This window comes from Cricetulus griseus, chromosome 7 (assembly GCF_003668045.3).
Source record: "Cricetulus griseus strain 17A/GY chromosome 7, alternate assembly CriGri-PICRH-1.0, whole genome shotgun sequence".
NCBI lineage: Eukaryota > Metazoa > Chordata > Mammalia > Rodentia > Cricetidae > Cricetulus > Cricetulus griseus.
This window is the reverse complement of record NC_048600.1, coordinates 32,094,711-32,105,990: the sequence shown is the minus strand read 5'-3', so window position 1 is coordinate 32,105,990 and position 11,280 is coordinate 32,094,711. Positions and strand designations below refer to the sequence as shown.

The window sequence follows — 11,280 nt, the reverse complement described above, 5'->3', positions numbered from 1 at the left end:
AAGTACTTCTGTGTATGTTATCTTATTGATTGCTAACTAAAATACTGTTTGGCCAATGAAACGGCAAGTTAGGCAAGACTAGGAGTCAAAGAGGATTCTGGGAAATGTAGTAGAGAAGTGCTGATCCAGGCAGGAAGTGACATAGCAAGGAGACTCTCATTTAAGTGAAGGAGAAACAGGAAGGGCCCTCTTTTCTAGCAGCACGATGTGATCCACCAGCAAGGACACCTTATAAGGCATCTGATAAGATAAGTCTTATAAAGTATATAGAGTTAAGATAATTAAGACTGAGCTAACAGATGAGAATCCTAGTCATTGGCCAAGCAGCTTTGAACCTAATACAAGTTTCTGTGTATTCATTTGGGCCCTAACTCAGGCAGGCAGCTGGTGTAAAGTGTACACGTGGCGGTGGGGCTGGGTGGCTTTTGGCAGAAAGATTTATCGTAATAGACCCATGCTTTATATTCTGAATAATAACCTTCCAGAATTGAATGGCCTATGGAGGGTAGAGAGGAACAAGGAAACAGAAGCTGGGGTTACTGGTTCTACCAGTACATAGTCCCTGTATTCATAGACCAAGAAATACAAAAGTGATGCCATGGAGGGCACCCAGGCTTTTTCCAACAGTGTAGAAGAAAGCTTCTGTGAGAGCTGCCAGAGTGACTCAGGGGAGAGCAGGATGACAACCTTGGAAGCCACAGAGCTGATGATAGCAGCAAGGCTTACTGTATATCAGAAAGCATGGCTCACTATCTGGCCTAAGATCTGATGATGGAAGGACCAACAGATGGCTGAGATGGGAGATGTGTGGGGTAATGTGAGGAGAATGCAGACATCCGTCCTGGATACAGTGAGCCACACATTCCAACAGTGGTAGCAGCTGGGCCACAGTGAATGGAACACTCACAGGATGCTGAGACTGGGCTAGGAAACACTTTAAAAAGGTCTCTGCCTGGGCTACTCTCTCAGTCTAGATACATGGGGCCTAGGCCCTCCCCAAAATGACTTGACAGATTTTTATGATCCCTCATGGAAGGCCTCTCCCTCCCTGGGGAGTGGATGGGGGGTGGTGGGATAGGGGTTGGAGAGGGGATGGGAGGATGGGAGGGAGCCGGAATTGGGATTGATATATAAGATTGTTTCAAAAAAATAAAAAGAACAACAACAAAAAATAAAACCCAAAACTCTTCACCCTGCTGGTGCCAGGCACAGTGATACATACTTCATCTGCCTTGGTCTTTCCTAACTCTCTTGAGTTAGGTAAACACAACCTAGCAGCATAGGGGCTGGAGCTCCCATCATGGAAATCCATATTTCCTATACTGCCAGTGTGGCAGAAGTGACCACAGGATGGGCAGAAGTTGTACTGATGCATGTAATGTGTGACGTCTTGTTCAAGGAAAGGAAACAGTGTTTAGGTGGATCTCAGAGGTTCTTGTGTAGAAGTTCTCAGTGCCTTGTGGAAAGCCATTTCAACCACAAACTTACCAGGGAGCAGAAATCCCTACGGGTTAAGAAGCAGAAGCATTTGTAGGAAATAGGCCCAAGCAGTGCCCAAGTGGTTCAGCTTAATTTAGGTACAAATTGCTCACACTCATAAGAACTCAGGCTCCAGGGCATGCAAAGCCCTTTGAGAAAATAGTGGGGTGTCTTTGTTTTCTTTCCTCCTGTGTGAATTTTACTCTTGATCAAACCCAGAACTTCACCCATGCTAGGCAAGAACACTGCCACTATGCTACACACACTTCAAGCCCCCTTTCCTGCTTTTTACTTTGATATGAAGACCTTCCTAAGTTGCTCAGGATGGCCTTAAACTTGTGATCTGTCTGTCTCATCCTTTATTTCAGTAGCTGGGATGACAAGTCAAAACCACTAGGCTCTGCTTTTATTTTTATTTAAAGGAAGTTATCACCAGTAAATGTATTTAGTGACTCTCAAACCCCAGTGAGCACTGGAATCATGCCTGTTACACACACACCCATAGCCCATGCCCAGAATTTCTTTCCAGAGGTCAGAGTGACCTGGACTTTACGTCTCAGACAAGTGCTCAGATGGTGCTGCTAGTCTTGGAACCAGCCTCTTGAGAAGCCCTAGCCTAAACAGAGGCCTGTCTCAATTACAAATAAACATTCCTAATGGGGACAATTAGCAGTATTTGTTGGTCAAACAATTGGGGGAAGAAAGCCCTTTTGAGCAGATTGGATTCTCCCCAGATGTGTAGGGTGATGCCAGAACCAGGCAACATTATTCACATCAAGCCAAACTGTAGCTGATTCAATACGCTCCTTCTTTGCTGAGACAACGTGACCCCATACAAGAACCAGTGCTGCAAGAGACAGGCTCAGATTTTTGTTTACCAGATCTAAACACAGCGCCGGAGAAAACAGTCAGGAATACAAGCACACTGTCCTCCCGCCCACCCTTCCTTCCTTCCTGTTCAACCATGCATTCAAATGTTCCTCAAGAATCCTTAGACACTGGAAACTGCACAGCCCCACGCAGGGACTTTCATTATCAGTGGTGTATACCCACCCACCTCTTAACCTGCTTCTGCCTTGCTGCAGTTTGGTCATGAGACAAGGACAAAAAAATACAAACCTACAAGCAGAGATGACTATGGCACATGAATAAGCACCTGTAAATAAATATTGTACACTGTTAGGGCTTATTGCATCACTGACAGTTTCTGTGTTAGAACTTCATCTCCTCAGCAACTGTGTTGAGAGGAGGGGTCTTTAAGAGAATCTGAAATCATTGATGGATCAAGGTCTTATAAAGAAATATGGCTGCTGTTTCAAGATTTGTCAGACAAGGGACCTGGACACCCTCTTGTTTCCTCACAGTTTCTCATCTACCCTCTGCTAAGACAGTGTAGTGAGAAGGCCCTTCCCAGCTGAAGCTTTGGACTTCCCAGCCTCCAGAACTATCAGAAACAAATCTCTATGAATAAAAATAGATCTCTGTAAATTTTCCCCATCTCAATCCCTCTGTTACAGCTGCACAAAATAAACCAAAACTCTATGTAAACATATGGGTAAAATAATTACCTATGTGGGTGTTTATGTGTGTAGCTTAAGTTTCACAAGTGAGCATCCTCCATGGTGCATAAACACATCTCTTTGCAACCCTCCGAAGATAGGTCTGTATTGATCTCATGGATCATATTTTCACCAGACCAGGGAGCAATGGGCATCCTGAAGATCTTGATCTTGGGATTGGGTTCTGCATGAAGACCAAGGTCTTGCTAAGTCTTTGTAATAAGCACACCTCAGGATTTTTTTTTCTTTTATATGACAGAACAGTTTGGCTCCTTGATTAGCAGCTGTCAAACTCCCTGTGTACCTGTTTTTCCATAGCAGCTCCCATGGAAGAAACTCAAAAGTTTCCTGTGATATAAAGTCTTGTCAGGAGCTGTAGTTGTCCTTCCAAAGTTCCCAAGTGTGGGGCTGTGAAGGAAATTGCAGGGTTGGAGGGTAGCAAAAGCAGCTTCAGCCCTACCATTTTCAGAGACCTGGGGAGGTGTTAATTACATGGCCACTTCTTTAGAACTTGAGGTAGATGATGAGGTGGAGATGTACCAGGTAGAGATGGACAAGTGAGTCAGGGGACTGAGTGTGGCACCCTCAGAAGCTTCCTGCTCCTACTACCATCACAGCCCAGTCTCATTATAATGAAAGACCACAGGCAGGTAATATAAGTACTCATTAGAACTAGGCCTGAGCATAAGAGTAGTGTGAGGGAGAGAGGTCTCAGACTCCTGCCCAGAGAGTAAGTGGAGCAATTTATACAGCTTATAGTGTGTATGCCCTGTCATGACGGGGGTGGGAAGGACTTCTCCCAAAGCATACTGAAGAATGCTATGATGAAGTCCAGAGCAGCTGTGCATGGAGTTTTGTGAAGTGGTTGCAAGTGGGGTCATCTAAGGATCTTTTGGTCTGTGACAGCAAGACTGAAGCTTCTCAACACAACGCCATGCAGGGACAGTGGCCATGATAGCTGCATTCCTTCCCCTAATTTCAATCAACTTTCTTGGAGGTGTCTGTGGCTGGCCTGAAGTCTCCTCCAGGTATAGGTAGCTGGATCAGATTCTCCCCTGGAAGCTAGGAATGTTGAAAGCCACCAACTGACAGTTTGAAGAATTACTAAGGAGTGGCCATATGGTTGACAGCTGCCCAGGGATCTGGAAATAGTGGGGCTGAAGCTACCTTTGCTACTGAGTGGTCCTGCAACTCCATTCACAGCCTCCCTGACTTGGGAACTTTGGAAGGACAGCAATGGCTCCTGACCAGTGTCCACATCTGAGAGTTGACTTTCACCCCCTGGAAGCCACCCTGGGGGAAGGGGATACAGGGAGTCTGACAGCTCTTAATCAAGGAGCCAAACCACTCTGTCATATAAGAGGAAAAATATCGAGGTGTGTTTATTAGGACTTCTTACTGTTTTCAGTGATTCCTAATAATGCCCACCTCTAGCCAGGAGCATGGGGAGGGCTGGGTCCCCCTGACCTGCCTGAGGGTCTTGAGGTCTTGCTCTGTCACATGCTCCTGGGCCCAAAGCTACAGAGCAGCCAAACAAACCAGACCCTCAAACTCTGTGAGCCAAAATAAACCTTGTGTCTCTGTAAGCTGAGTATCTTAGGGATTTGCCATAGTGACAGAAAGCTGGCTGACACACTCCAGTTTCCTTGTGCTTGTCACTTGGCTTCCATCTTCTGCTGACATTGTCTCCTCCTAAATTTCTCTCATACAGTTCTTGGGAGAATTCTTATGAAATCAAAAAGCAAACCAACTACCACCACCATAAAAACCACAACTCATGGCTTATTTGGTAAAGTATTTGTTATGCAAGCATGAGCACCTGAGGTAGACCCCAGATTCCACACACAAAAAAGCTGAGCATGGTGACACAAATTTGTAATTCAAGCACTGAAGGGTGGACAGAGAGGCAGGAGAATTCCTGGGACTTACTGGATTACCAGCCTATCCAATTTGGCAAGTTTCAGGTAAAAAGTGAGAGACCCTGTCTCAAAAGCCAAGGTGGTGGGATGCCTAAGGGAATGAGAGCCAATATGCCAACATACACACAGAGGCCTCACACATCTCTTACATACACATACACACACATGCACAAAATATGAAGTTAGTAGGTAGAGTCGGTCACCAGCTACTCTGATGACAGAAAAATGGAAAAGTATGTACAGGACAAAATGATAGTGATGATGCAATGATTTACAGGCACCGTGATAAATGTCTTTTCATTGTGTCCTGAAAATGATCCTCAGCCTAGGGCCTGATTTTACAGATACACCAAGGCTGAAAGATGCTGAGCATCACACGACAGCTAAGAGGCAAGTGTGGCATCCACAACATGGCTTTCCTGCCATTGGAACCACGTGGCTGTGCAGCCTCAAGTGCCCTCCTCTTCTTGCCAGCCCTAGAGTCTCTGGCGGGTTTGTCTTTCCAAGATTCCTCACAATGAGCTCACTTCCATCTCGAGGTTCTTCCTGAGGGTAATACTGTTGTTGATACAAAAAAATGTAAACAAAAGACTGTTTTCAAAATTAGAACCAGATCTTAAGGAAGAGAGTGAACCTCTCACGCCAAAGTCTGGTAGGATCTAACTACATTAGTGCAGCTGTTCTCTCTAGATGCTGTGCTGGGGGAACCAGGGTGCTCTGCAGAGGTCATGACCTGGGCTATTGTCCAGGCTGCAGAGAATCCAGGTGCCCTAGATTTGGCTTGAAGACTTCTTATACCTGGTACACATTGGGAAACTTTCACCTGCCTGGCTACATGTGCCTGGGGCCTACTAAATCCAAAATGTGGAACTTGGCCAAAGAAACACTGTGGTAGCCTCCATAGCTCCTGTACCTGCTGGCACTGCACTGAATATGCTCTCATTTTTTCATTCATCCATCCATTTATTTATCAGAGAGAAGCTAAAGTCAAGTGAGCACTCAAGATCAAGGCCAGCCTGGGCTACATAATAGTTCCAAGCCACTCTAGATTTCAAGCATGAAAGACTATCTCACAAAACAAACCATGAAAAATAGGATTCCATTAATGAAGATTCTGGCCCATTCTCTTTTCACCTTCCACATGGATCCACCTCTCAAAAGTCCTACCAACTCTCAATATACACCAGTCACTGAGTTACCAGAACATGAAAGTTCAAGGGAAAAAAATATGTATCATTTACCTGCCATAGGTTTTGAATAAACGTGGAAAAGGAAACCAACTGGACAACCCAAAGTCCCCATAGGACTGCACATAGTGAAGCAGTGTTCATAACTGTTCAACAACCAGCTCTCTGGGAAAAGCTCTGAGTTTACCACGGTACCAGTGTGTCAAGTTCAATTATTTCCACCACAAGAAATCCATGCTACCATGATGTCACTAGTCAGAGCCCTGGAAATGTACAGGGGATCCTCTGGAGCAGAAGCCCAGCTCAGCACCAAAGCCCCTAGCAGTAAATTGTGGCTAGAATCCAGCTGGCTTGGTAGAAAAGGAATGAAGGGTCCCAGGGAAGTTTTGTTGAGATTGTAGCCCACAAGGCTCCTCCATACTCAACATGGAAACAGAGCAGAGGTTTGTGTCCTGACCAAGTCAAATGGATCTGGGCATAGGCTCTAACGTCTCTGTGGGCAGATACCTTGTTGGGAAGCTGTTCCAATTGTAGATAAATGATGAGACAATAGGTAGGAAGCACTCAGCAAGGTTTCTAGCAGGTACTTTGGAGGCCAGTGGATTTTTAACCACTCACCTATTTTCTCTCTTCACAGTGTCCAATCAGATACCTGAATCAAGTACCATTTTAGGATTCACGGACGATTTCTAAGCACAATAAAGCTGAAGAAGCTCTGATGTCAAATGCCCACCTGAGTCTGCTAGAAGCACAACAATCAGGGGCTGATTTGAAGCCATCTCCAGGAGGAATAAGGGAGCTTTCATCCAGAGGGTGTAGGCTAAATTTTTCTGTGTCCTGGCAGTTGCTCCCAAATAACCACACAGAAACTTACTATTAATTATAAATGTTCAGCCATTAGCTTAGGATGGCTGAAGACAGCTCTTACAACTTAAATTAGCCTATTTCTATTAATCTATGTGGTACCCTGAGGGCTTGTTTACCTCATCTATGAACATCCAGTGTCGCTCAGGACTCTTTAGACTTCGCCTTCTTTCCAGCATTCTCTCTGCCCAGAAAATTCCACCTATCTATCGGCCAATCAGCCTTTTTATTAACAATGAGAGCAACACATTTTCACAATGTACAGAAGGATTACTCCACAGCACTGCCACATCTTCCCAGAGAGTGGAAGCAGTAACCATTTCTCTTATCTGCCCTTGCTCTTGCAGATACTGCTCCATTTCATGGTACTCTTCAGCTGTGGGACGCCAGGTCAGAGTTTTACACCCTTCACAAGGAGGGTAAACAGCAGATGCACGCACGCACGCACGCCCCATCTGACCACTCTTAGACGAGCAAAGCAACTCTGTCTGCCTAATGGCCCAGCTCAATACCAGCTGAATCTCCTTCCAGGAGAAGCAAGCTCATCACGTTCTCCCCCAGCCCTCAGGAGGAATTACAAATGTACCTGCTCAGCTCCCTTCTCCACTGAATGACACACCCACCCTTGCCAAATGCCCATGCGCCCCTGAAGGCAATGCAGACTGAGTAACTGTTGGGTGAGGTGCTCTATAAGTAACAATTAGACCATGGAAATTGCTAGTGTTTGGCAGTCTCTACTTTCTTTCTCTCCCCCACCCCCAGTCTATTAATGACAACAGGTGGGGAGTATTAAAATCCCCTACTTTGTGAAAAGGTCTACTTTTATATTTAACTCTCCATTTCTGTGCTGCATGGTGAAAAATGTTCAGTTAATTATGATGGTTTTCTGACAAACTTATTATTATTATGGACCATCTCTCTTTTGGCCTTGGCCAATATGATTGCTGTTAAAACTATTTTACCTGGCACTAAAACACACTCCAGCTGCCTATATTCAGTGTTTATCACATCTTTGCTCATCCATTAACATTCTACCCATGTGGTCCTTTAAAATGTGGGTCTGTGAAATGGCACATAGTTGAAGGTTCTTTCTTGTCTATTCGCCCAATCTTCTAATTGGTGAATTTAAACCATTAATAAATAATATCGTCACCAACTTAGTTGTGTTTTTAAAAGACATTTTTTAAAAAAAAATTTTCTCTATTTCCCAAAATTTAATAGTTTTTAAAACTATTATTGGCATTTCATTTCAAGTCATGTGTTAGCATTTTCTATACCTTGTGGGGTTATTTTTCAACAGCTACTCCAATGCTTATCATAGAATATGCAACATTTCCCTGTCTGCTTTGAAACAATAAGGTTCTATTCTGTATATACAAAGCAGCCTTGTGGCTGGACACTGTGGGTATGGATTTGCTTCCCACACTCAACACAAATATAGGTCCCCAGGAGGAAAAAGTAGTGTTTGATACTTGCCCAAGTATTGAGCATTTCTACTTTGCTTTTTCAACTCTAAAGGACAGAGTCTCCACCAGCATTCTCCTATGTATTCAAGAACTATCATCAACATTGTAGTTGTGCCCAGTCTTCTTGTGACAAAGTCACTCTGCTTTCCTTTTTACTTTGTCATCATCCCTGATGGATTTTTTTTTTCTAAGCTCTTGGTTGTGTTCTTTTCTCGAATCACTTTAAACTGTGCTGTTTTTGGGAGAGTTCTCGGGAAATATCTAATCATTTAAATATCTAATGTGGTTTTCTCCAGCTTGTTTTCAGAACTACAGTTTAAGGAATGACTTAGTACAGAGTATTCTGATAACCACAGGACTTTCACACTTCATACTTTCAACCTAGCCCTCCCTGTCCTGTGAGAGGCAAGGGCTTCCAGCTTCCACAGCATCTCCACCTCACAGCTGAGGACAACGAAACCCAAGGAGACTGGGGCTGTTTGGGCTTCTAGCTTAAAAACTGCCTAGGGTAAATAAAAATCACATGTTATGCCGTGAGAAAAGAGAACAATGAGGAACAGCAGTGACTCACCCCAATAGCTGTGTTGGCTGAATGAGACCTACACAAGGGAGCAGACAGTGAACCCCCAAGAGATCCCTGGAAATGCCAAAGTAAAGACTAAAAGAGGCTGTGTTTAAAAGGCAATTGTGGCTGCATATATCTCAACAAAGCTGGCCTATGGATAGCAGTCTTGGTTATGTAACCAAGGGAATCTTCTAGAAATACAGATGTTCCATTTTAGGTCAGAAAGACTGAACTTGAGACTGAGACCCTCCTACCCAGGCGAGTTGAACATCCATCACCCAACAGCTCTTGCAAATGAAAATTGCCCAAAGGTATTTTAGCTGTGTATCTCAAATGATTATGTTTTAAAAGAAGTGTTTGTCCTCAGTATATTTTTTCTTTTATTTTTGAGATTACGATATAATTACACAACTTATTCCTTCCTTTTCTCCCCTCCAAACCGTCCCATATACCCCTTCTTACTACTCTCTTTCAAATTCATGGCCTCTTTTTCATTAATTATTGATACATGCTTATCTGAATATACATAAATACTTATACATTCCTAACTACAACATGTCAGTATGTATAATGCTATTTTTATGTACGTATTTCAGGGCTGACCATTTGGATATTGAATAAACAATCGGTGTGCTCTTCCCTAGGGAAAACAATTTCTCAAGCATTCCTTCATTGCTTGTAGTTCTTTGTTTAAGGTTGGAGACCATGTTTGTTTCTCCATTTAGTATATTTATTTAGATGTCAAATTTATGCCCATCTTAAAACAAAGATCTTTGATAATAAGATTATTGACCCCAGACAATTTTCATAAAAGAAAATGTATTTTTTGAAACTTAGGAAGTATAAAAATATTTTTAACTACTTTTAAGGGAATGGTAAACAAAATAAAGCAAAAGACTTGTATGTCCCAATTACCAGTGACATTGGTGGAATGGAATTTGAACTTTGACACAATGTGCCAAGGATTTCAGCCAAGGATTTTACCATGCCTTTCAGCTGTAATTAGTGTTGCCCTGCTGAGGACTGAGAAAAACACACAAGGAGGGAGAGAATGAAGATAGGAAGGAGGGAGGAAGCAGAAGAGTGACAGATCACTTTTAGGGATTAACTCAGATGGAAAATACTACTCTAGGCTCCCCTTGTCCTCCTGGGAGCAGAGTATGGGTCCTCTGAAAAGCACATGTTTAACTCCCCAAGAAACTGCACTATTTCCATAAAAAGACACTGGTTCTGAATTCCCACCAACAAAAAATGAGGTTCTCCTTCCTCTACCACCCTTTTGGGCATCTATTGTGTCAATAGTTTTCCTTCTGACCATCATCTCAATTTATCTTCCCACTCATTAATGGAGATAACAATTTGTGGATATGATTATTGCCTTCCTTCTTTACAACTCTCAAAATGGGCTATAGATCTGAGCAGAGAATCCTCAGAAGATGGCTAATAAACACTTCGAAATGTAAATAAAGACTTTGAGACTCCCTCTCACCCGAATCAGGATAGTTGTCATCAAGAAATCAAATGACAACAAATGTTGGTGAGGGTATATGGAAAGAATATTTACTGATGGTGAGAGAGCAAACTGGTGCAGCAGCTATGGAATTCAATGTGGAGAAAAGAAAAACCAACCAAACACCACCAAACTTGACATGGGACTACATATGACCTACCTTTTTAAAATCCTCTTTGATAGAGTGTTAAAAATAGCTTGCCTGCTTTAGACTGGGTTGTTTGCTTCCTGCTGTTGAGTTTTAAGAGTTCTTGTTCCAATTGAAGGTTCACATTAAATGTGATTTGCAGACATTTTTCATCCATTCTGTAGCTTGTCTCTTCATTTTCTTATGCGCTTTATAAAGCAAGTTTACTATTTTTTTTTTTTTGAGACAGGTTCTCTTTAGATAGCCCTGGTTGTCCTGAAACTCACTAGGTAGACCAGGCTAGTCTTCAATTCACAGAGATCCTCCTTTGTCTTGCACACAAGTACCACCTCAGTGCTGGGATTAAAGGTGTCTGTGCCTGGCCCAGAGAAGTTTCTTAAACCCTGTTTTCTTCTAGAGTTGGGTGTCTTACATATAGATCTGTTCTGTCAAGGTCCTGTAAGAAGCCTGTGGATGTGACTTTTCCTCTGTTGAGTCCAGGCACATAATCCCTGCCCTTCCTGTTTGCTTGTCCCTGCCAGATGGATGGCAAGGCTGCTATCTCAGTACAAGCATCTAATATACTCCCAGAAAGCTGGACTTC

The 11,280-nt window shown here is 43.2% G+C and overlaps 1 long non-coding RNA gene across 1 annotated transcript; it reads left to right on the top strand.

Annotated features, from left to right (window-relative positions):
- The first annotated feature begins 1,090 nt into the window (after positions 1-1,090).
- Positions 1,091-10,853, top strand: LOC107979868. The gene is made up of 2 exons (XR_003486996.2): positions 1,091-6,959; positions 7,356-10,853. It is a non-coding gene; the product is annotated as an uncharacterized LOC107979868 (long non-coding RNA).
- Positions 10,854-11,280: the final 427 nt, after the last annotated feature.